Below are 26,375 nucleotides of genomic sequence, written 5' to 3'. Positions count from 1 at the left end.
CTTTTTTGTCAACTGGAAAAAAACAATTATCTAGCAGGCAGAAGCTGAGGGACTGAGATGGCTGGAAATTAAAAGAGAATTACAAAAAATAACTCAGATCAATTAGTGATCAGTAGGACAGGCCAGCTGCTCCTAGTGCAGCAACATAACTGCCCAATATCTGTAACTGAGAAATACTGTTTAGCTGCCTGCTTAATGCCATCAAAAAACAACGTATAATAAAATCCTATGAATTGCTTATAAACAAACGCTCAGGGACCTCCAAGAAAACCATAAATCCTCTGTACATCATTTTTTATCTTAAGCAATAATGGCTAACATCACTTGAGACTATTTACTATATGTCAAAGACCATGCCAGTTGCTTTACAATTTCATTCAATAATCAAAATAACCCCATGAGATAGTTACTATTACTATCCCCAATTTTACAGATGAGGAAAAAGAGGTTCAGAGAATTAAGTAACTTTCCCAAGGTTACACACTGGAGAATACTGGAGCCTGAATTTGGACCCCGGAAGACTGATCTCAAAGATCTCATTTTTACCATTAAAATTTACTGTTTCTCTTCTATGCTATCTTCAAAATGTATTATTCTTTTCTGCACTAATTTCACTGAACAACATGTCAAAGTTGTGGCCCTATGGTCAGCATGTTCTTTTATTTTCTAACATTATACATGTTAAGTTTTTGCTGTGATAAGCAGTATCTTATTTGAGCAGGCTATATTTACTACTTATTTATAAAACTTCTATAATTTTACCTTTTTTTTCACTTTTTTAATGTGCCTAAGTGAAACTCTGAGCCTTTTCTTGAACCATGAAAATGTTCTTTACTCTTTTGGGAAACATGAAAGAAAATATCTATATAAATAGTTTTCTTTTGCAAGCACTTTGCCTTATCTATTAGATCTCTCAGTGAAATCATAAACCTGTTTTACAATAAGTGTTTCCTGGGCACTGCCATAGACTTCAGCATTAGAATTTCACTGCTGTTCTCAGTAGATAAAGACTGGACATTTCCAGGGATATTTAAGAAAAGATAACTGGATTGGGGGTGGGAAGAGGACACAGAGAAGGAAAACCTGTGTAGAGACAAGGGAAGCATAAAGATAGGAGGAGTCTAAAAAATGAATCTTTTTTTGCAACATTTTCTTAAAATGAACTATTCTGAAAATATTTAAAAAGCAGTCCTTTGAAATTAGGGTCCATTCTAGATCATTTATGGATCAACGAAACAATGAATCAAGAGGGACCTCAACATATCACCTACTTGGCACTTCTGATCCAAAGTTTCATTGGGAAGCCCTAGAAGTGAAGGACAGAGGGAGAAAAAGGAAAAGAGAAGCCCCAACAGAGGTCTGTATGAAGGGCAAAGGTACAGCAGGCTGGAGGAAGGAAAATTCTCCCTCACTGGGCTGCAGATCCATTTTCTCTGGGCAGGTCTGAGTCTATCCGAACAGAACCTTGGGACACACTTTCATGAATCAGAAAAGGGCACCCATCCTCCAGACAGTGAGCCTCCCAGTGGACTCATTGCTTGGACTACAGTGTAGGGACTGGGATTCAGCCCCACCTTATAGGGCAAACCTGCACAGCTACAGGTGGTAGCTCTGATCTCCCCTCCTCTCTCTCCCAGGAGCATGTGGCACTAAACAAGACTAGACTGAGAGTCAGAAGCACCTTCTACTCTCGCTGTCATTGGCTATCTGTGAGATTCTGTATGAGTCATTCAACCTCTCGGGGCCTTCATCTCTAAAAAAAATGATGGGGCTAGCTGAGATGTTATCTAAGGTCCCCTTTCCCTTCCCAATTCTCAATTGAAATCTGGCAATATGTAGTTGGTATATGCCAAACTGTATCCCTAAAACACTAGGATTCTGTGGTTTGAGTTGAATCTTCAGTGTTTTTGTGATAATGCTTTTTTTCTCTCATATCTTATTTCTGAAGTTATTTTTTTCTTTTAATCTTAAGACCATACACTGCTTTCAACCCCAAAGTGCTCAATATTTTAGACTCACCAAAAGGTCATCCTCCATGTATTAGTCTCAACCTGCCCAAAAATCCATCAACAGAGTGGACAAACTGATTATATTCATTCACAGAAAAAAAGAACTGCTAGTTGCATCAATTCAGATACATCACATGACATTATGTTGAACTAAAGAGGACAAAAAAGAACTTATATTTGATTACATTTAAATGCAGTCTAAGAACATGTTAAAACTAACCTAAGAATAGTAGTTACCCTTGGGGCAAAGATTATGATTGTAAGGAGAGGTTTCTGGGAGGCTAGCAATCTTCTATTTTTTAATTTGGTTGCCCAGGTGTGATCATTTCGTGCTGTGTACTTCTGATCTGTGCATTTGTCTGGTTGTATGAAATAATTCAATAACAAGTTCAAAGAAACAAAGTTACAGGGGCCAAAGAAACAAATTTACAGGGGCCAAAAAAAAAAAAAAAAAAAAAGTCACCCAGTGAAACTGTATAGCACAAGTGCTGCTACCTATGGGAAGAAAATTAATTACATTTCATTTAATGTGACCAGAAAGAGAATCACCTGAAAAGCTAAGTGAAAAATTTTAATAAATTTCCTAAAATCTTCACCCAGAATTTGCTAGATTTTTTTTAACGATTTCCTCCCTCACATAAAACTATGGCTATAAATTAAGATAAAATATTGCTTTTCCCTCTGTCTTCATATACCAGTAAAACATTATTGCTCAGAGTTCTACAAAATATATGTACGAAGGCAAAGTTGTTAGAAAACATCTGAAAATACCCCAAGATGACCCATTTAGAATACTAAACATCTAAATAGATACTTTGGATCAGAACTATCCCAAGTATCAGCACATTAATGAAATGAACTGGATAATGACCAAATCCCTATCTAGTTTCTTGCTGTATAGATTGAATTCTGCTAGGTGAGGCCACACATGTAGGGAAAGACATTCAAGAAAATGTTGCACTACCAACAACTGCAAGGAAGCTCCAGGAAAACTCTGCCTTCTCCTTGAGACTATATTTGGTTCACCTGCGAATTTGTTTCAGCACATTTTTCTCTTCCAGAAGTAATACAATCAGCTGTCAGATCAATGATTTCTTTCACCTTCTCATTGTTCTGTAACCCTTCTTTAATCAATATGATATACTGCATGATTGAGTCATTTGATACATACAAAAAGTGATAGTACACAAACTTGCACCAGAAGTAACTACACCACTAAATCACATAAGATAATTAGAAGTACAGATTGCTTGTTTTTTCCAAAAACTTTATAATAACTCCAGCCATTACTGCTATAGAGCCTCTCTGGTCTCACGGCACAGGAGGCAGGCATTAGTAGTTTCCCCAAATGCTAGGGGACTAATTAAATATTTGTAGAATCATTAGCACTTAGACAAAAAATGTTTCCAGTCTTTGAAATGGGAAGTGGCTTTTGGGGGGTAGGGGATACAGTAATAAGTATCCAGTCCCTGCACATTATTTAACACCAAACTAATGATTCAACGCTAAGGCAGGCAAGGAGTCCAGGATAAATATCAATTAGCAGCCCTACCTATTTCACGTACACAGACCTTACAGGGCACCTTAATTCTAATCATTCTTAACCTTTTTTCTCAGCTAAAAAGATCTTACTCTTTAATTTCCACTTTCAAATAGAAAGTTCTCCCTAATTCATCCTTGTTTTACATACTTATCCTTTTAAGATAAAATTTTCCTTGCAATTCAATGCCTAGTATTCTACTTGCTCCTTCTCCTCAAATTATCCCTTTAAATTGTTGCTACTGATTTTTATAGGCCCCCAAAGCCTCTTCCTCAGGATAATATACAATTCAAAAAGCCCTCTCAACTACTTCTTATATCAAAGTTTAACCACAGAGGCCAAAAATACCATTTTTCCTGTTTGGGTTTTAGGGAAGATACATTTTAACTAAAATTTCACCACTCCTAAAATTCCTTCACTAAATCTTTCCTATTCCCTCCTCCTACACTCGATTGGTTTATACACAATCACAATGTAAGCAGACTCCCAAATTGTGTAATTACATAATCATACAAAAACTTCCTAAATAATATAATTTTAATGTGTGCAACGAACACCCTTTATAACGCTGGTATTGGGAGTACAGGTTTAAAAATATACTGAAGTTTTCTTATAAACTGTGTTTGCCATTTCCTGTTGGGGTGGGGGAAGAGGTAGAGGTTTTTCCTACAAGGACCAACTGCTTTACCTGAAACTACAAACCGTTACAGCAGCATTCCAATGAAGATTGTAAATATACATAAAACTTTTTTTCTTTAAAAGAAGAAAGCTGGAATGCATAAATGAAAGCCAAAGCTTCTATACTTTGCCCATAAGGACACACAAACTGAATACCTCCTGTTTTCCCACTCATGAGAGAGTAGGTTTCATCTACCAAACTGGAGCATTTATGAAGTTTGTATTAATGAATAATAGGAAAAACCCAACTCTGCATAAATGCAGAAAGCTTTCTATTCTTTAGAAGACTTAATATTAAAATGACTTTAGAGAAAGCCCATGAAATGTATTTCTCTACTCAGAAAACTACCTAATGGATAATTTGTGAATGGCATCTGGGATCCAGGCAGTCTCATCAACAAAAGGGAAAACTTGTTGAGATCATCCCAATCTAAAATTCACATACATTTTTACATCTGGACTGAATTAATCTTTTCTTGGTACTGGCTTTCATGTAATAAAATAATTGTTTGCAGGTTTTATTTTATGTTTTTAAACCCACAGCTTTAAAAATCAAAATGCACAACATCCAAGTTGAAAACTACAAAGAATTCCTTTATCAAAAAAGTTAGTTGTGAGACAGGACTCATTTACACTAAACTCTGAACTTGACAGCTCAGTCAAAAACAATTCTGTTAGAAACTTTCATTTCAAGCATTTACCACAAAAGGCTACACAGTCTATTATGTCATAAGTTCTGAAAGCCAAAAGCTTTATAAGCATTGTCAAACACAGTAACAAAATCCAGAAACTAGAAAAGCTCTACAACCCCTCTCCCCCAGCTTAGCTAGCCCAATTGAATAACAGTTTTTAAAGAATTTGTAGCTAAAAACTGTTACCTAACACATTGGCATTTTGCTTTCAAAAGCAGTGTCTTTATCCTGGCCTGGGTTGTTTTCAGGCATTTTCCTGTAGAGCCAGGGACATCTTAAATCTGCAAGTTTAAATTATGTACTTAAAGCTGGTAGCTTCCCCTGGTTGCCCCAAAAAAGAAGGGGTTGGAAATAAAGATTTTCTGTCCCTTAAAATATTTTGAGCACTGCAAGAACTGCTGATTATTATGGCTCATCAGTGTCAGATCGCAGGGATTCTTACGAGCAATTCAAAGAGGGGGAAAATTAGTTCATATTACAGTCAGTCTGCTTTCTGGAGAAGATATCCTGCAGATAACTTGATATTAGATATCCCCTGGGGGACCCTTTTCATCTAATAATCCTACCAAAGGTCCATTTTAATATGAAATATGAATCCAATATGTTTACAAACATACTGAAAAAGCATTCAAATGTCAGTTGTCTCATATTTTGGAGTATTTTCATTTTTAACACAAAATGGTTATTTCTCAAAACCACACCCAAGGAAAATGATTAGGTGCAAAAAGTTTTATAGTACAAAGGACAACAGCGAAGGCATCTGTTTTCCTGCCTCTCTTCTGGTCTTCTCCCCTCCCCCACTCTCCATCCTGCAGGCCATTTGTAGGTCTTGGTTGTTAAAACTACTTTCTACAACAGTCTTATAATGCTCTAGATTCTAAAAACTTCTTATTCTGTAACATTGCTAAACCTAAATTTATACACTAGTCTAAGAAGAAGGAAACCCAAAAATCACACGCCTTTTTTAATGACAGATGTATTACGGAAAATTTTCCCCACAAAGTTTTGATGCTGTAAAATATCAACCCCCTGAAATCACAGAAAGGAAATGACTTACATTCTTGGAAAATGAAGCCACTAGCAGCTTTCTCCAATAGCATTTTCTAATCCCTAAACTACACCCTGTGGCAAGAGGGAGTATTTCGTGCAAACACTAAATTTAAATAGATGCTTATAACCCCCACAAACATCGCCGAGTCCCGGAGAAGAAGGGAAGGAATCATCCATGGAAAATCTAGCAAGAGATACTTTTTCTCCACATTCAGAAATGCTGTAGTAGAGCACAGGACTGAAGTCAAAAGCAACCTGAGAACGCTTAAGTTTTCCTTCCCCGCTATGGGCAATGCACAGCTAGCTGCTGTGGGAAATACAGGCAAAGCAGATTTTTGCTAAAAAAAACGAAAAAGGTGTGAGGAAAACGAGCTAATTATTTCTTTGGACACTAGCTACACAACTGCACGGCCTGAAAATATGCCAGCTATCATTTCAAGTTTAAAATATGCTTATTTTGACAGTTTTCCATCTACTCAAGCCTTTAAGAAAACGCCCTCACCATTAGGCTACGCCGTCCCGGGACTCGAGGTGTTTCAATCCCTGTGGAACTGACATGGGTGGCCCCCAGCTGTCCATACCTGACAGCACCTGGCCCACCCGCCCGGAGCGGAAACTAGTGGTCTCCTTAGCCTGGGGCTCGGCCTGCGTGCTGCAAGCTCCTCCAGGAACCCAAATCATGCAGGCCGCGCCCCCCACTCGTATTCCACCGAGGCCCCCCTGCGGCGCCGACGCGCCCCAGCTAGACCTCCGCTGCCCCAACTAGGCACTTTCAGGGACGGTGGGGCAGACGCTGCACTCCGGTCCCTCCCAGCAGCCCGGCTGCCGGGCCTCCGCGCGCACAACGGCGCAGCCCCCAAGAATGCGGGGCTCAGGTGCTGGCCCTGGCAACCCCGTCACAGCGACACAAAACTGGGCGCCGGGGACCACCGGAGAGCCCTGCGATCCGAGGAGCCCCGCGATCCCGAGGACCGGGCGCGGCGCACCGAGCCCAGGGGCGCAGCTCGCAGCCGGGACCGGCCTCCCGCCCTCGCCGCAGAGGCGGCCCCGGAGCTCCGCGCCTCCCCCGCTGCCCCGCTCGGCTGCCCCGGGGCCTCGTCCTCCCGCCCCGGCGTGGGCGAACTCCGACTCGCGGAGAGGCAACCTTCCCGCCCGTTCCCGGCACCCAGAGCCGGGGGAGCGAGAAGGCGGTGAAGAAAGAGGCGGAGAGGGGGGCACTGCCTTCGCTGGGACTCGCGACTTCCAGAAACCCAGTCCAACCGCCGCCGCCCGGCCGGCAGGGGGCACAGCGGGCGGCCGGGGCCCGGCGGCTGGGCGAGGGGGCGTGCTGAGAGGCCCCAGACGCCGGGTTCCTGTTCGTACCTCGGAGAAAGTCCCGAGCACCAGGCGTCGGACTCCCGTCAGCTCTGCGTCCCTTCCTGCCGGCGCCGAGCCTGCCCCGCTCCTCACAGCCCCTCGGCCTGGGCGGCCAGACGAGCGCTCCGCGTCCGCCCCGCCCACGCCTCCCGCCCCGCCCCCCGAGGCCCCGCCCCCGGCCCGCCCCGAGGTGGCGGCGGAGGCGGTGGAGCTCACGGCCGCACGTGGAGCGCCTGCCCGCCCCGCCCCGGACCCAACCAAGCGTCCCACGGAGGGGCGCGGCGACTCGGGGGCAGGAGGAAGCGGAGGGAGCCACTCTCCAGGGTGCTGGGGAGCGAGGCCGCGCCTCAGGTGGACACTGTGGTGTGAACCTTGGCGATGTACACCTTGCCTTTTGCGACGGAGGCGGGGGCGCGAGGGGACGCTATCGGCGCCCCCTCTTCTGGCCGAATGGCCCTCTCCGCCGCTGGGCCCCAGCTCCTGCGGGACTCTCCCTCTGGAGCCGAGTCTGGCTGGCCGGGGGCGGCTGTTTGGCCTGAGCATCGTCTTACTAATGCGCAGCGACGGAGGGCAGGCCCCTCAGAGAGGAGGCGGTGCCCAGCCGGGGAGGCTTCGTGACTCTGCGCTTCCCTCTGGTCCTCCTGTCCCGCACCCACCTGCCCACCAACCGCTTGGGACACCGCGCCCTCGCGGTTTTATGCTGGATGGAGGGGGCGCCGCTGAGGAAGCCAAGGCTCCCTGGCTAACTCTGCCTGTCCAGTTCTTCAGGTAGACACAGCCTCTGTCTGCCGTGGTTTTAGTGTCTGCGGCCCCTTAGAAATTATTTTTGCCCCCTCCTTATTTTGGTTGGGGGTACGGCGGGGCCGGCGGCCGGTGATGCAAAGGGCCAGCGGAAGATTTTTTTTTTTTTTTTTTTTTTTATAGCTCTAAGAATCGACCTAGCAGATGGAAGTTTCGTTGCCAACTTTAGTTATTGGGGCTGGGGAAGGGACTACCTATACATCTTGGGTCAGCCTGCACCCATCGGGACCTGCTGCTGGGGACTGGAGACGAAGGGAGAGACAGCCTCCACCTGGCCCCCAGGCCAGCGACCTACAAAGCTCCAACCTCCTGAGCTTCTGCCCTTCTAGACCTTCTGTTGACTTTGCTGACCCAGTGACCCCTGGCCATGGGTGGCAGAAACACCCCCACTGAGCCCTTCACTGAAGGAGTGAGGGGGGTTGTTTGTGTGTCTGGCTTTGACAATTGGGTGAGAAGGCAAGGAAGCAGAGGAGGACCTGGGGAAGGACACTGTCCAAAATCTGATTGATGCTAACAGAAGTCAACTTTAAAATTGCTCTGCCCTTTTGACCCAAACATTAATATGTAAAGCTAGCTGTTACTGGTTCAAAGTGTGCCTGTTGTTTGCATGGCAAAAGAAATTCACTTTTGTGTTCCTTACAACTGAAGCTCACTTGGAATAGTTGCCTCATTCACAGCTTTTACATTTTGGGAATCATGATATTATAACTGAATACTAGGAACTGTAATCTTTTGTCTTTTCACAATTGATGATACATTTGGAGCTTATTTCTGATAAAGCTGGGCAGTTTGTAAGGATATCGCACTTACAATCTAAAGTCCTGACTCCATTATGGAAAGGAGAACAAGAAATATGTTTCAATGACTGCCTTGGAAATTAGTTGTACTTAATTAATATACTAAAATTTTAAAGTGGTTAACAGTAGTGGATCACAACATAGGCATTTAAAAGTGGAGGACTGCACTTTTTCACATTTCTTTTGTATGCATTTATAATGAATGCATATTGAATACTAGTTGATAAAGTCTTTGATATCTAATGAGATAATCCTGCATTTCATATGTAAAGATAAATGAGAAATGTATTACTATCTTGGAAAACAGTTCCTAAATCTGATTTATTTTCAGGCTTCTTCTATCAAAATGTAACACATAAAGAACAACATATTGTTAGATTGTGAAACATTGCTGCAAATATAAAATAATTAGGCGACTCAGCAAAATATTTTATACAGCAGCTTTTTAAAAAATGTTTAAGATTGGGTTTATTGTCTAGAATTAGACTATAGGAAATTTTACTATGTGAATATTTTCTGAATCATGATCATATTAACAGTATGAATGCTACAATAAACATAGGCTCTTACATTTTTTAAACTAAGTACGTTTTTCTTTTTTTGTGTCAGACCCCATCTGAATAAACTAAGTACTTTAAGCTCTTAAAGTCAGTTTTATAAGCTCCTATAACATCATAAAATTCAGAAAGGATTGATTGGAAAATAATACATAATTCACTAAAGATGGAAGAGGAGCTGAGAAAGGATGGGTTTAGTTGTTTGTTTGTTTGGGTTTTTTTTTTTTTGAGACAGGGTCTTGCTCTGTTGTCTGGCTTAGAGTAAAATGGTGCCATCATAGCTCACTGCAACCTCAAATTCCTGGGCTCAGGTGATCCTCCTGCCTCAGCCTCCTGAATAGCTAGGACTACAGGTATGCACCATCACACCTGGCTAATTTTTCTATTTTTTGTAGAGATGGGGTTTTGCTATGTTGCTCTGGCTGGTGTTGAACTCCTGGCTTCAAGCTATCCTCCCACCTCAGCCTCCCAATGTGCTAGGATTACAGGCATGAGCCACCATGCCCAGCTAGATTTTTTTCTTATCACAGAAGTTTATTTTTGGTGCTTATTACAATAAAGAATGTAATTTTGGGGGTAATTCAAAGTTATATTTTATGGTTCTTTTTAATGTTGGGATATAGTTTTATTTTTGCCAGTATGATGAGATGTTTTTCTAAATATGGAACATATTTAGAAATGAAACATCATCCTAAATGCATCTTAAACTATTATTTTCCATGGCATTTAAATATTAGTACAACTCTATATTTTTGCATGTGTTTATTTTAGGAAGTTGTTCTTCATTCTATGAATTTATCCAGCACTCCTGTGTACCAGGCAGAGGGTTAGATTCTGGGATTCAAAAATAAAAATACTCTTGAATCTTATAGTAGAATGGGAAATAGGCATTTGAGTAAACAGTTACAACATACTTAATGCTTGCTATGGTAGAGATCTGCAGGAGGAATAGTGGGAAGGCCTAGGACCATTAGGGACAGCATCAGACATCCCCCCTAAACTGAGGTGGGAAGGATGAATAGGAGTTTGCTGGGATACAAGTTAGTTGAGGTAGTGGTTCTCAAACTTGTCAGCACATTGGATTACCTGGCACCTTTTAAAAACTATTAATGCCTGTGCCCCAGGCATATGATGTAAATGGGCTGGGATATGGCCTGAGCTTTGGAATGTTTTAAGTATCCCCTGGTTATTTTAAGCATAGGCATATTTGGGACCCTTGGGTTCAGGTGCCCCAAGTAGAAGACACAGAATGGAAAAGCACTTGGAGGTGTGCTTTTAAAGCATGATGATCATAGCCTCATTTTGTAATTGGAGAGGCTTAAACTTTGATGGGTGATAGTTACACATTTTGGTGTAAGGAACACAATTATATAGAAAATGAAGATACATGAACTGCTGTAATTTACATTCCTTTGCAAGTATTTGCAAGACACCAGCATAGTATATTGACAATTAAGATTAGTTCAGCATATTAGAAGGAAAAAAATTATTTTCATCAAGGTTATCTAGGATTCAGAGTTTGTTTTAATTTTGAAATATAAGTTCTAGTCTAAGAAGTCAGTAATTTGACATACTGGCTTTTAAAGAATAGTTTTCCAAAATTAAATACTGTTTATCATTCTGGCTGAAGGTCATAAGAAAGAAATTAAGTTCATTTTTCTTTTCGGTAATTGCTGAGATTCTTTTAAAAGCAAAACAAAATGTACTTTAAACAAACAAAATAAATTTAAAGTCCTACTTTAAGCTTTTAAATGTCCCTGTATTTAATGAAAGAAAATAATCTCATATGGAAACTTAAATAGTCTAGTGTTACAGTCCTGGTTTTCACTAACATTAAAAATACTTTTTTTTTTTTTTTTTTTTGAGACAGAGTCTCACTCTGTTGCCCGGACTAGAGTGCCGTGGCGTCAGCCTAGCTCACAGCAACCTCAAACTCCTGAGCTCAAGCGATCCTCCTGTCTCAGCCTCCCGAGTAGCTGGGACTACAGGCATGCGCCACCATGCCCGGCTAATTTTTTCTATATATATTTTTAGCTGTCCATATAATTTCTTTCTATTTTTAGTAGAGATGGGGTCTCGCTCTTGCTCAGGCTGGTCTCGAACTCCTGAGCTCAAACGATCCGCCCACCTCGGCCTCCCAGAGTGCTAGGATTACAGGCGTGAGCTACCGCGCCCAGCCAAAAATACTTTTTGTTATTCTCATCTAGTATATTACTGTGTTCTGTAAAATAAGAAAAAAAAAGAGAGATTCTTTAATGCTCAAGGAGAAGTGATCATCAGTCATTTAATCCAGCTGTCTATCATATACCAGGAGCCCCTAACCAAGAATACAAATAATTATTTTGCAGAGGCAGCATAGCACAGAGATTGGTATTTTGTAGCAATCTAACTCAAGAAGATTTACCTTTATCCAATTTAGAGATACAAAGTTGAAAAAATTAAATTTATTAAATTTTGCTCTCCTGCTCATTAAATTTTGAGAAAATATTTAAAAGTAGGATAACTTGATTATCCAGGGTCAAAGTTTGGTTTTAATTTAGCATGTAAAATTTACAGGAGACGTATTTGAAGAGCTACTTTGTTTCCATTCTATTATGGTTTTAGTTTTACCACAAACATCACATTACAGTTCCTTGAGGGCTTGAAAACTGGAATATACCAGATGTAAAAAGAAAGGGTTGATAAAGGCTGGGAGGGCCAAGCCCAGCCCGTCACTTTTGTGAAGGTGTTACTTGTACAAGGTAAGATAACCTTGGAGTGGAAAGGCAGTTGGCAGAGGCTAGGTTAAAGGCTACCGCTGCTAACTAAAATATGGTTGAGGAATTGTGTGAAAATAGGACTGCTGCCTTATGCAAGAGGCTTTACCTTATACAGAAGAAGATTGAAGACAGGTAGAAGGTTTCTAGTACAGGAAAATGTTGAGCAGAAGGGCAAGACAAAGGGTAGATTCCCTACAGTATAAAACTAAGTTAACAAATGCCATTTGTGTGCTTATACAATGTATCTAAAGGTCCCAGAGTAGGTTTTCATCTCTGATTCCTTGATTACTCTCTGAAAAGCTACAGAAGAGAAAAAAAAAAAAAAAAAAAACCCACATGTCTCCCCACCATCCCCTCCCTGAGGCGGGGAAGCAGCTCCCTCCACTCCCATTGAGGGAGCTAGATGAGAGAGGAACAGAAGCCAGGAATCTGGTGACAGACTGGCTACTCCAGAATTATGCCTCAGGCGCACTCTGATTATCTTTACCTGAGATAATATTCTTGGAGGAGTCCCTTTCAAACACAAATGATAACATTATAGATGTCTCAAGCCACTGAAGTTCTCTTCAGCGTTTTATGATGTCTTATCAGTGTGTGCCTGAGACGTAAGGAACTGGAACGGCGGGAGATGTGAACTGCCATCAGAATACACATGTTCAGCCTGCCCAATGCTGGCTGTCTTGAGAACACCTGCAAAAGTTCCATTTGTAAAGAGGGTTTATGAAATCCGTCCATTCTGTTTTAATTTAGTTACCTTGAATAGACTGTAAGCATAACAAATGTGCCTTTAAACTTGTTTTTATTAATAGTTGCTTTAAAAAGAATGATGAATAAAAGTGCAAATAAGCGATCCTAGCTCTGGAATTTCATGGGAAGTGTACTGATGCTAAAGGCCTCTGTGATGGTGAGCCCTTCAAGAGACACACACCCTACCTGCCTGTCATGGTTAGGATCTTGGTTATAAAACAAGGCTAATGGGATGAAAGGGAGAAAATGTTTTGGGATACCTACCTTAGATCCCTATTTTTCCTCTTACCTGATCTTAGGTTAGAAATAAAATCTGCATTCGCTCTTGTTTGGCTTGGCTATGGAACCAAATGGCAAAAAATCTTAAGAAAGTCTTCTACAGGCAAGGCAGTGGTTAGATTTTTCTTTTCTTTTCTTTCTTTTCCTTTTTTTTTTTTTGCGACAGAGTCTCACTCTGTTGCCCTGAGTGGAGTGCAGTGGTGCCATCATAGCTTACTACAACCTCAAACTCCTGGGCTCAAGCGATCCTCCTGCCTCAGCCTCCTGAGTAGCTGGGACTACAGGCACATGCCACAACACCTGGCTAATCCTGGCTAATTTTTCTATTTTTAGTAGAGATGGGGTCTCGCTCTTGCTCAGGCTGGTCTCGAACTCCTGAGCTCAAGCAATCCTCCCACCTCGGCCTCCCAAAGTATTATGATTACAGGCATGAGCCACTGCATCTGGCCCAGATTTTTCTTTTTTGAGGGTAACCTAATAAATCATGCTGTTAGCGTAATAAAATTCTTATATATCTGTCTACTTCTTCAAGGAAAGAACACTGGTAATTAGACCATGGTGTCTGAATTAGAAATCATGGATTGGAAGATTGTTCTCAAAGGCCCTCAGATCCAGATGTTTGGTTTTGACAGCATAGAGGGGAAAAAAGGTGCTGGCGATAGTACTCTTAACTAGATCTGGCTCTGAGGCTAAGACTGAGGGTGGGGTAGGCATTTCTTAAACATGCTCTTTTTAAAAAAACTTTATTATGTATTTATGATTCACACATGATTAAGCCAAACATTCTATGTGACTTTTTGAGCAGAAAAGAGAATCAGCAAATTAGTGATTTTCTGTTCTGCTACTGGTCTATACTGGATAATTTTTGTCACTTAAACCCCGATTCTTAAAGGATAATAAAGATATAGACCTAATATATGATAATTTTATGTATAATACAGACTTAATATATAAGTCAATATAAAATACTATCATATCACTCATTTTCATAGCATTTTTACCATCTGAAATTATTTATGGATATGTTCACTTATTTAGCAACTGTCTCTCCTTTTAGAATTTAAGCTTCATGTGAACACAGACCTATATCTCTGTAACTGCCATGGCCCCATCATCTAGAGCAGTGTCTGGCACATATTTGTCAAATAAACAAATCTCACAAATTATGTGGAGGAAGGGAGGGTGTGTGTGTGTGGAGTGTAGGGTAGAGAGAATTAAGATGCACTGAGATGAGAATAGGCAAGGATTAACATTTTTTGATATGTTTCTTGAGCAGATATCCCAGGTATTGATAAGAAAGGATCTATCCTTAAAGAAGACTTTTGGTTGATTTGAGTGAGACACCTTATATCAGCCAGTTCACTGTTTTTTTTTTTCAAGTATCAATATATAACATAATGATCAATATTCTGTATCTATTGATGGTCCTTATTGTATATTTTCTTTCTGTTTTCAGCCTTCCCCACTACCTTTAACTACACACCCTACAGCCTTTCAGCATATTAAAAAGTTTGTTAGAGGGATTTTACTAGAGTGGTTATTAATTGTTGAATTCCTTGCCAACAAAACCTGATGAGATAAGCTTGGGAACAGAGTGGTTTGAGTTGAACAAGGGGAAAGTGAGTGTCTCTGCCTCCATCTGCTCAGTCTCCCCCACCCCCGTTTAAAGTTTAACTGGATGGTGTGTCATCTAGAGCTGCTCCACCTCGGAACCCTTGGACCGGAAACTGCTCTGCCCACCACATCCTGTCATATATCCACCATCTCCCCCTAGACCTGTTGTTTGACCTTGAGACTTTTCATCCCCAAATCCCTCCCAATTTTTTCAGTTCCTTAGCTGTTTTTTGGCTTGACTTCTTTCCTTTTCAGTTTAATCCCTGGGGTAGTCTCATGTCCCAATCCCTTTGACCTTCTAATCCAGTGTTTTGTTTTGTTTTTTAACAATCCCAAAATTCAGATCAACTCAATCATCTGTTTTCTTACATTTTGCTTTAAAGTCATTGAGGAAGCCTAAAGAAATTGAATAAATGAGTAATTAGTCACATCACCAAGCCAACAGTTCTGTCAGTGGGACACTCACAGATGCTTGGTCACCTTTTATTCATCCTGCTTGGCTCACTTTCCGTTCGCCACAGTGACTGTGGAGATGTGTATGGCTCTCTTCAAGTCCCTCATCCCACTCTGAATTCCTGCCACCCTCAAGCATCAACCTAGCCTTACTCTTGCTGGTCAATGATCTATGAGGTTTATAGGTATTACTTTGTTAAATCTTCACAACAGCCCTTTGAGGAAGATGCTATTATTATCCCTGGCTTACAGATGCCCAAAGCCTTAAAGAAAATAAGTAGTGATGTGAGCCAGGAAATCTTACTCTAAGGTCATGTTCTTTGTCCCTAAACTGCCTTGCTTCTGGTGCAGAGTTGGTCAGGCATTTTCTCCCTAGAGCTTTAGTCCTCTCTGCTCCCAGACTTCACTGTATCTTCCTCTCAGGCCATTCTCTCCTGACCCTTCCCAGTAAGTCTCCTCCTACCAAAGCTCTGCATCCTAAGCTCCCCTAGCTCTCCTAGGACCTTCTCTAGCAATCATTTGTTGATTCCTTTAGTGGATACTTGTTAAGTACCTACTGTGTACTAGGTATTAGGGACACAGAGGTAAACAAAACCAATCTCCCATTCAAATTATCCCTCCTAAATATTCAACATCTCACCATCCCCTACACCCTTCTTCCTCCTACAGAGATGCTGAAGTCACTGTGAATTTCATAATACATCTAGCACCACACCTCACAAAGCACTCAGTAGGTGTTTGACAGATGGATGAATGATTCCAGCAAAAGTAATCGACGTTTGGAAGTTTGTTCTTAGTTTCTGGCTTCTTTTTTCTAAAAAGTAGCCCACTTAAGATGTCCAGAGCCCTCTAGGTCTTACTGCCTTCCCTTCTGAGCAGACCTGAGAAGGTTCTGAAAACCAGCCCTTTGTCATTACTGACTGACTAGCTGTATTTTCACTGAAAAGTATTCCTACAAAAGTTAACTCAAGAGGGGGGGACGATGGACAGTGCTACTGGCTTCTCGAGGGCAGAGGCTAGGGATGCTGCTGACCACCCTACAGTGCAGGAGGCAGCGCCTCACAACCAAGAATTATTGCCCCCGCTTGAGACCACTGATCTAAAGGGTAAGCTTGACTGGAACATTTCAATGCCGTATCAGTCAGGGTGGGTTATAGGTTCCATCAGGGGATGCTGGCTGAGCCTGCCAAGGGTTTGTTGAAAAGAGTTGCTGGAGGTGAGGGATCATGTCTTTGGGACCTACTGAGTGAGGTATTTGGGCTCAGTTTCTACCTCTCCCCTTACCCTAATTTTATTTGGATCTTTCCTCAGCCCCAAGACACTCAATATACATTTTATGTCTTTCTGTATATCTTTTTTAGTATGTGGAGATTTTGAGGGGAAAAGATAAATAGAATAATCCCTTTATCTGAAAAAAAAAAGCCATTTTTTTTTTTTGCATTGGTATAATTTCTATCTCTGACTCTAATATGGTAGAACATATCCTCTTTGTCAACAGAGGTAGGATAAGATTTATCTCAATCCCAATGAAATGATAGCAAAGACCAAGAAGAAAAATGTTGGAAATACCAGGCACGATGGCTCATGCCTGTAATCCCAGCAGTTTGGAAGGCTGAGGTGGAAGGATCGCTTGAGGCTAGGAGTTTGAGACCAGCCTGGGCAACATAACAAGACCCTGTCTCTACAAAAAATAATAATTAAAAAAGTTGGAAACACAAACTTTTCACTTAGGTTAGTAGCAGTTAAGAATCAACCTAGTGGAAGCTCTGACTCGGGGGCGGGGGGTGGGGGCTGGGGGCGGGCAAGGGCAATATACGTAACCTAAACTTTTGTACCCCCACAATATGCTGAAATCATAATAATAATAATAAAAGACTCAACCTAGTGAATAAAAAATAGCCTTCAAGAAGAAGAGTTATATTAAGAAAGTATAGGCCAGGTGTGACTCACGCCTATAATCCTAGCTCTCTGGGAGGCCAAGGTGGGCGGATCATTTGAGCTCAGAAGTTCGAGACCAGCCTGAGCAAGAGTAAGATCCTGTCTCTGCTAAAAAAAATCAAAAGAAATTAGCTGGACAACTAAAAATATGTGTATATATATATATAAAAATTAGCCAGGCATGGTGGCGCATGCTTGTAGTCCCAGCTACTCGGGAGGCTGAGGCAGGAGGATCGCTTGAGCCCAGGAGTTTGAGGTTGCTGTGAGCTAGGCTGATGCCACGGCACTGTAGCCTGGGCAACAGAGTGAGACTCTGTCTCAAACAAAAAAAAAAAAAAAAACCAACAAAAAAACGAAAGTATAAACTCCAAAGTTTAACCAGGCATGAGTAGATATTAGCTCTTACAATGGATAACAATTATAATTACTTAAATAATTTGCTAAATTTTATTTTTAAGTGATTTAGTAGAAATATATTTAATAAATTAAACTATGTATGTTTTAAACAAATAGCCATTGCCAAATATGTAGAAGTAAACTTTGAAATGAACATTAGGGCTATCAAAAATTCCTTGTGAAAATCATATTGATTAATTTGTATTAATTAAAGCCATGTCCTTATCTCTATACTTCACTGTTCATCATATCACTGGCATTTATAATAAAGAATATATAAGTATATATTCAAATTCTCATGAAAGCAAAACCCAACAAGAATAGCTGTAAGAAGGAGATCATTAAGCACCTTTTTCAAATATTGCCTGATTTCCACTTAGACTTATTAGCTGATTTCTTTTAGACAGTGGTTTCCAAACTGGCAATCAGAACCACTTAAGAATTGGTGACAGGGCTGGGAATCTCAAATTACGGTGACAGCAACAAAGTCTAAATGACTCTGACACCCATTCATGACCATATGGGTAGCTGCCCTATTGATGCTTATGCTAAAGCAAGTTTTAAATGAAGAGGCTCAATTTAAAATAGCTTTGAAATGTTTAATTTGAAGCCCACACATGCTCTGGGTGCTGTAACTCTACCACCCCCTTCCAATGAATAAAAACGTGGGGGAGAGAGAACGTGTTAAACTGTGATTAGTAATCTTTTTATCGAAATAAGGACATTTACGTCAGCACATCCAATTCAGATTAGGGAAGGGTTGCCTATTTTTAATTTCCTGTATGTGAATGGAATAACTAAAACTGTCATTATTAATTTGGTCAATAAAAAGCCATTCAACTAAAGATAAAGCAATGGGACCTACGAGTCTTAGTGAATAACATAATTGTATCTAGTCCCCAGAAACTTCTACATCAATCTAATAGTGTATAAATGAATCATAGTCTTAATTAACATTCCATAATATGCTGAAGGGCAGCTTGGAGAAAATGGAATATAGACTGAACAGGATATATGAGCATCCCAATTTCTACTTCTTCCCATTTCATAGTTTTGCTCTTTTGAAGCTGCCTAATGAACATCTATATGTTTCCACATATATAGGGATACATTTCAACCCCATTGTACTGACCTACTCAGAGCTTTGGAAGGTGACACCTCATAGATAAATACAAGGTTACATGAATAGGTACTATTTTGTTCTATAAATGATCAATTAAAAAGGGTGGTTTCCAGGAATGCAGTGCATTTAAAATAATGACAGCTGATCATTTATTGATTATTTACTGCCAAATTTGAGTTTATTATTTAAGGTTATTATCTCATCTAATCATAACAGCAACCCTATGAGATAGGTACCATCATAATTCCTATTTTATAAATAAGGAAATCAGGGTACAAACAAGTTTCCAAAAGTTAAATAGCTCACTAGTAGTAGAGTTTCCAAATATTTTTTTTTTTTAAAGAAGAAAAGGGAAAAGTCCTAAAAAAAAATGGAAACACTTTGTTTTTATTAAAAAACAGACAAACAAACCCTACAAACCCTGACACTGGAGTGTTCACTTTCTTAGCAAGAGTGTCTGATTTTCAGGCAGCAAGCTTCTCAGAAAACTAAGAGAAGTATCCAAGATATGTGCCCATTCAAAGTGATTCAAACCCAGAGGTATATATATATATATGGAACAGGAAGGGCTGGGCACAAAGTTCTCAGCCCAAATCCAGTAGGTAGAACTATTTAAAAATAATTATAGAGGATTATGTGAGGTCATTTGGCAAGAAGGAGTCAATAAGGCAGTGCTCAATTATGTTCCTTCCACTCCAACAGCTTAAGCTTGCCTATGTCTTAAACTGATCAGACCAAAGGAAGAATGACCAAAGCTCTCAGGTATGTTGCCACACTCCTCTGCATTCTATCTGCAACTCAGCTTGTGTCCTTTAAGTTTCTGATTATTTCATTTGAGCCATACAGTATAAAGGAGAAAGTTGGACAATACAGGTCACAAATTGGGAACTGACTGGCAGTCCCTGGAAACAGTTTTGCCTTTAGTCCCTATTGTTGCTGATCCAGGTTGTAAAATCTAGCATGTGACAAGAGTCTCCCATGTCAGCTGTGGCTCCCATAGCAGTGGCCCAGCACAGAGAGTCTCCAGGAGGAATGCAAACAATGCAGAACTACCCACATCTGGAGGTTCCCAGTCTGAATGGAGAGGTAGGAACAAAGTCACCATTCCCACTGGCATTGGGGATTGCACACCGCGCTATCCTGTGTCACTAAGCTCATTACCCACAGAAAGAATTTAGCACATTTTTTTTATTTCTTAAATCAAAGATTACCCTATTACTCTTAGTATCTTGGAGAGCTCATAAATAAACGTCCTCGAGTTTCAAGAAAAGCCAGCCATTAAAAATCTCTTAGGGGATTTGGGAAAAGATGAGTTAAATTGGAATCGATTTGAAAAAACTTTTAGTTGGATTTATGGCTTACAGTCATGCAAATGTAAAGATATCAACTTGTCTTGTGAATTTAATCTTTATCTTTACTTTTGGAGATTGCCCCCAGTATTTGTAATTGTGACTTCAAAATGAAATCCCTTTAGTTCTGTGACTTGTTATGCTAATTAGTGGAGGGGCGAGGAATGTTTTCCTTGTTCTCCATTCCCTTTAAGTTTGTTTTAGAGACACTGCATTGCAAGTATGTGTGGTACTGTAAAATGTTACTAATTGTATCTGTACTGATAACATGCCATTTGCTTTAGGTCAGTTCCACACCCCGATCCCCAGCCCCCAACTATTTCTAGCCAGTGGTATCTATCACACTCTTGTTATTCTTCCAAATACACACACACACACACACACACACACACACACAGAGCAACAGTGTGTTCCTTAAAATAAAAGAATGACATAATTAATATTTGACATCATTCATTTACATACTAAATGGAAACAATCAATTAATTACAGAGTAAAATCAGTTTTTAAAAGATTTTGATGTAATGGCTTTTATTTAAATCAGAAAATAGGCTCTGTATTTTAGAGCTGGAAGGAAACTTACAGATAATTTAATCGAACATTTTCATTTTATAGCTAAAAAACCTGAAGCTCAGAGCAATTGACTTTACCAGGTTTATCGATAACTAGTGGCACAGCCAGGATTCAAGCCTGGTCTTTCTGACTACATTCTTTCAGTTACCGTAACTCAGCTACCTCTAAATTTGTGTGAGAGAATTTTCTGTTTCCTTTTCCTGTATTTTAAAAAATGTCAAAAGCTAACATCCATGTATTTTAGTAAATGTAGCTAATTTTTTTTTTTTACTTTTTTATGGATATTGGTAAATGAAAATGTGTTTGAATTTCCCAAGAGTACTTGGATTTCATGAGTTTTACATTTCCAACAAAGGGACCAGGCTCAGCAATTTAATTTTCCTGGACCTAAGAGCTTTCATCAAAGCCTTCACCTTGACAAATAATTGGTTTTGGGAATAGGGGATGGAGATAATTCAGAGATATGATAAGCATTCACTCATTTATTCAGGCAGACATGTATTGCGTGCCTATTATGTTTTAGACACTGTACTAGGTACAGGTTATGCAAATATATTTACAGCATAATTGTTTCCCTTGAGGAATATTTTTTTCCTTTCTTCCCTATTAGCAAAGGATCTGATATATTCTTGCTGCTCTTAAATTAGGTTAATGTCTCCCAAGGTGTAGTAAATATACTAATTGTGGTATGCCACATGATTTTAGGTGGTAACAGACACACATTTTTAAAAAATAGCTACATATTCATCTCAAGGTATGAAAATGTAGTTATATATTCAATATAGTTATGTATTCGTTTCAATGTAGAAAAAACAAAACAGCTCAGAAACCCATATTTAATGGCTGTTATGTCTTAGGACACGGCTGATCATGCTGGTGACCCACGTTATGCAGATCATATGAACTGTAGGCATGATGCTCAGGCATGTTCTGTAAACCTTCAGCCATAACATTTCAGAAGTATGATGACACAGATTTTTTTAAAGTACAGATAATATGAATTAATAGCATGGATTATGCATGGACTGAATTTCTGTGTTCATCACTGTATTCTTTAAAAGATACATGAGAATGTCACTTCTGAAAGTTGATAGTCATTTAGTATGTGAAGTATAATACATAACTTCATTATACTAATCATAAATAGTTTCATTCTCTTCAAGAAACTTATTTTTAGGTATACATGTTAGAAATTGATTAGAGTTATTATTTGTATTGCTTGTTTTAAAATGTTTAATTTGTAGAACATAACAATTGCTTTTTATTATAATTTTAAGGTTACCCTAAATTATGGCTAATAATTATTCACTTTCTCATTTTTAATTCAAAGATGTGTACTACAAATATTTCAAAACATCAGTAATAACAAGCTATGTTAAACTTACTTGTTTAATGACATGGTTGATCTTTTAAGTTAGCATCTGCAGCTTCAACCTGCATATCTAGGCAATAAATAGGCTTTTTGCTATATTGAAACTAGCTCACACACCTACATCACTGCTTTATTGGCTCTTAAAAAACCAAGTACTGGGCTGTGAATGACTGGGTAAGGTGTAAAGGCTATAACAGGCCAGAGAGAGCCAAAATCTTAGCTTTTCCAACTAAAAATCTCTGATAGCATGATTAAGGAAAAAAAAAGCAAGAAAAAAGAGTAGGAGGTAACATAATAGCAGACTCTTAGGCCCAGTCTCCAAAGAGCTTAATTTGGTAGATTTGGGGTTGAAAAAAACCTGCATTTAAAAAACTTTTCATCATGAAAATAATTCAAACCTACAGAAATTTCTTTTTTTTTTTTGAGACAGAGTCTCGCTTTGTTGCCCGGGCTAGAGTGAGTGCCATGGCGTCAGCCTAGCTCACAGCAACCTCAAACTTCTGGGCTTAAGCAATCCTTCTGCCTCAGCCTCCCAAGTAGCTGGGACTACAGGCATGCACCACCATGCCCAGCTAATTTTTTCTATGTATATTTTTAGTTGGCCAGATAATTTCTTTCTATTTTAGTAGAGATGGGGGTCTCGCTCTTGCTCAGGCTGGTCTCGAACTCCTGACCTCGAGCGATCCACCTGCCTCGGCCTCCCAGAGTGCTAGGATTACAGGCGTGAGCCACCGCACCCGGCCCAGAAAAATATTATTTAAAAAATCCTCATATATCCCATTACTTAGATTAAACAGTTATTAACATTTGCCTTATTTGCTACATCTATTTTTTCAGGTATTTTGAAACAAATCCCAGACATCATGATATTTCATACTAAATCTTTGAGTATGCAGCTCTTAAAAAATGACATCTTGTTGTACAACAAGATACCATTATCACTCCTTAGGATTTTATTAATAATTTCTTAGCGTTCAAACTTTCCATGTCCCCCAAATGTCATTTTACAGTTGATTTGTTAGAATCCAGGACCAAACAAGTTCCATGCATTGCATTTAGTTATTATACAAGTTAGTTTAGCTTTTTAATGAAGAATTCCCCTTTCACCTGAAACTATCTTTAACCAGTACTTCAATCAGGCTGGCCCTGTAGGCTTCTAGAAGACAATTAGGGTGTGGAAAGGGTCAGAGACATCATTCATCTTTCAATACATTTCCATGTTCTATGGATTTATGAGACTGAATTCTTTTTAGCGATCTTAGAAAGACAGGATGGGAGTGAGATGGAAAGGGCTTGCAGGATGTGAGAACTTTAGATAGACAAGAAACTATGCTTCTAAAGGAACTGTGCATTTTCTGTGCCATCTTTCCCCAAAATGTTTTGCAAAATGTTTCTAAGATTAAAAGTTATTCTTTTCAAGCAGCTCAAGAGGTATGCCACACAGCAGTTCCCTTTTGGAGGCTCATGATACACATTTAACATACTGTATTAAAGACTCTTTGGTGTTCTACAAAGAAATTTTACTCAATGTTTCCCAAACTTTTTTGATTATGGAGTTGGGGTCCTCTCCCAACAGGTTGCTTATTAATATCTCTTGGAACATAGTTTGGGAAGTGCATTAATCCATGCTAATATTATGACTGCTTTTCTTAAGTACACCAATATGAATTTGTTATGGCAAAACACCTTGTAGTCACTGTTGCTAATTTTTCCTCTAAGTACTATTAAGTACAGGAGATGAGCTGAGTAATAAGCTGCTGCCTGAGTTAGGATTTAATTTAGAGCCCTAAAATTTGAAGACTTAACTGATAAAAATCCATATAATCTCTAATTACCAGAGTTTGTGTTGATTGTTATAAAGAGAAAAAGTAATTTCGCAGTATATCACTCATGTTCTCACCTCACATCCCCTGTTCCTCTTACCACATTCTCAACCTAAGGCATGAACAACCCCTAACTTGCTTCTATGAGGAACAGGTGAACTAATGAAACTAGACATCCTAAGACATCCTAAAGTATCACTTTTTCCTCTGATAATGACCATATAAGCATTTATGGGAAAAAATGCAGTGAGAGACATAAATCAAATGTTTCTAAAGACAGAGAGTAAGGGGCATCCACAGGGGAATCTGTAAATGGGCTTCGAGAGAATTCCTCCAAGTGCCCCATAACTTCTAAGTGCTCCATTCCTGCTATATACTTCTCTGGCCGCCACCATGCAGAAATGCCAGGTGGCAGTGGGTGGCAGTGACATCAGTAAAGATTCATCTTACCAGAGGGAAGCAGAACTATTACTCAAAAAATGTACCAGTTTAATTCTGGAATGTCTCAGTTTCTCACCTTGGGTGAGAAATGTCTTTCTGGATTTTCTCTGCACTATCTGGGCAAGTACTCAGAATGAACAATCTTTTCTTAGCTGGGAGAAAATAAAAATGTCTTTTCAATAAGCAGGAATCCCACTCCTCTACATGCCTCCTGAAGCTGCCAGTTTGACTCTTCGTCCCCAGGGTTTGCATATACATATGGCACCAAAGTGTGGAAATGAGTAGAAGCCCTACACCACAGGATAACTGTTGGCTGCATGATTTAGGTATAATAATTGGCCATTGTAAAGTCTCATTGTTTCTCACTAATTGACATTCGCTTTTATTCCCCCTGCTCATTAAAATTTTTCTCCTTTGTTTATTCTCAGTTGTCATAGTGAAAGAAAATCCAACTTGGAACTAGATGAAGTGGGCTTGAATCCCAGCTTCACTCACTATCTGTGCAACATTATATAATTTGCTTAATCTCTCTGCACCTGTGCTGCTTCACCTGTGAAATGGTGATTATAAAACCATCTCAAGGATTATGAGTTTCATTATATAAAAAATATGGAGATACTCATTTCATATCCAGTATGTGGGCAGTGAACAAATGTTGAGTTCTTTGCTTTCTTCTCTTTTTCTCTGTGTGTATAACTTATCACCTAATCCCATCATTTTGAGAAGAAAATCAAGAATAAAGGACTTCCTTGATTTTGATTTTTTGTTTTCTTGGAAATAACACCATAGGCCATGACAGGTTTATCCTGAAGGGATCTACTTCAGTTTGCTGTAGCAGAGGAAGAGGTGTGTAGGAGAAGCCACTGGTCAGTTGGCTGGAGGGAGAAGGCTGCTCACCAGCACAGAGTCTCTGCACCTGCCCACATCAAGCACTAGCTTTCTCTTTTACTGATTCTATTCGACTAACACAAACACAAGAAATAGCAACTAAGCATCCCTTTCTGCTTGTACAGACATCAAAAGGCCTGTTTCAAATTGATATGTGGACTCTAGTCACTGTAGATTGCTTAGGAACCTACTGAATGGGTATAATTAAAAAGAGACAATAAGAAGTGTTGGCAAGGATGTGGAGCCACTGAAACCCTCATACACTGCTGTTGGGAATGTAAAATATTCCTAATTTTGGAAAATAATTTGGCAGTTTCTTAAAAAGCTGGACCTACGATATCACCTATGATATTGCTCTTAGGAATTACTCAAGAGAAATGAAAATATACATCCACACCAAAACATGGATGTGAATGTTCATAGCAGCATTATTCATAAGAGCAATTGGAAACAATTTCAATGTCCATCAGTTGGTGCACGGACAATGGTACATTATTCTGCAATAAAAGGGAACAAACTACTGATACAAGCTACAACATGGATGAACTTCAAAAGCATTATGCTAAGTGAAACAAGGCAGGTGCAAAAGACATTGAATGATTCCATTTAAATGGAAAATCTACAGAGACAGGAAGTAGATTAGTGGTTGGCTGGGGATAGGAATGGGATTGACTGAAAACAGGCATAAGAGATATTTGGGGGATGTTGGAAATGTTCTCAATCGTGGTGATAATTACATAACTCTAAAAATTTACTGAAAGGTCATTAAATTGTACATTTTAGGTGGATAAATTTGATGGTATGTCACTTATACCTCAGTTGTTAAAAAAAATAATACTTATGTAATTCATGAAATGATCTTTGCCATATTAAAAGTAGTATTCAGTGGTTATGGGGAATATTATAATTAAGTTGTGTTCTTGGAAGTAGGCACACACGGTCTTTCGGCTCAAATGGAGTCAGACTTCCATGTGCGTAGGTTCCACATCCGTGGATTCAACCAACTAAGGATGGGAAATATTTGGGAAAAAAATTGTGTCTATACTGAATATGTACAGACTTTTTTCTTGTCAGTATTCCCTAAACAATACAGTATAACAATTATTTATATGGCATTTACATTGTATTGGGTATTACAAA

The 26,375-nt window shown here is 39.7% G+C and overlaps 1 protein-coding gene across 3 annotated transcripts in view; it reads right to left on the bottom strand.

The window, feature by feature from the left end:
- FRMD6 (FERM domain containing 6) overlaps nucleotides 1-26,375 on the bottom strand; it is a 224,092-nt gene that overhangs the window by 68,017 nt on the left and 129,700 nt on the right. For 2 of the 3 annotated variants that reach the window (XM_069486969.1, XM_069486977.1), the window contains exon 1: nucleotides 7,332-7,447. The exons of the other annotated variant lie outside the window; for it this stretch is intronic. The gene's annotated coding sequence lies outside the window, so the exon portion shown is untranslated. Of the gene's footprint in view, nucleotides 1-7,331; nucleotides 7,448-26,375 lie in introns of those variants that run through there. 3 annotated transcript variants of the gene reach the window in all.

Source organism: Eulemur rufifrons, chromosome 2 (assembly GCF_041146395.1).
Source record: "Eulemur rufifrons isolate Redbay chromosome 2, OSU_ERuf_1, whole genome shotgun sequence".
Taxonomy (NCBI): Eukaryota; Metazoa; Chordata; class Mammalia; order Primates; family Lemuridae; genus Eulemur; species Eulemur rufifrons.
Note: the sequence above shows the minus strand (reverse complement) of the source record. Positions and strands in the feature narration are given on the sequence as shown.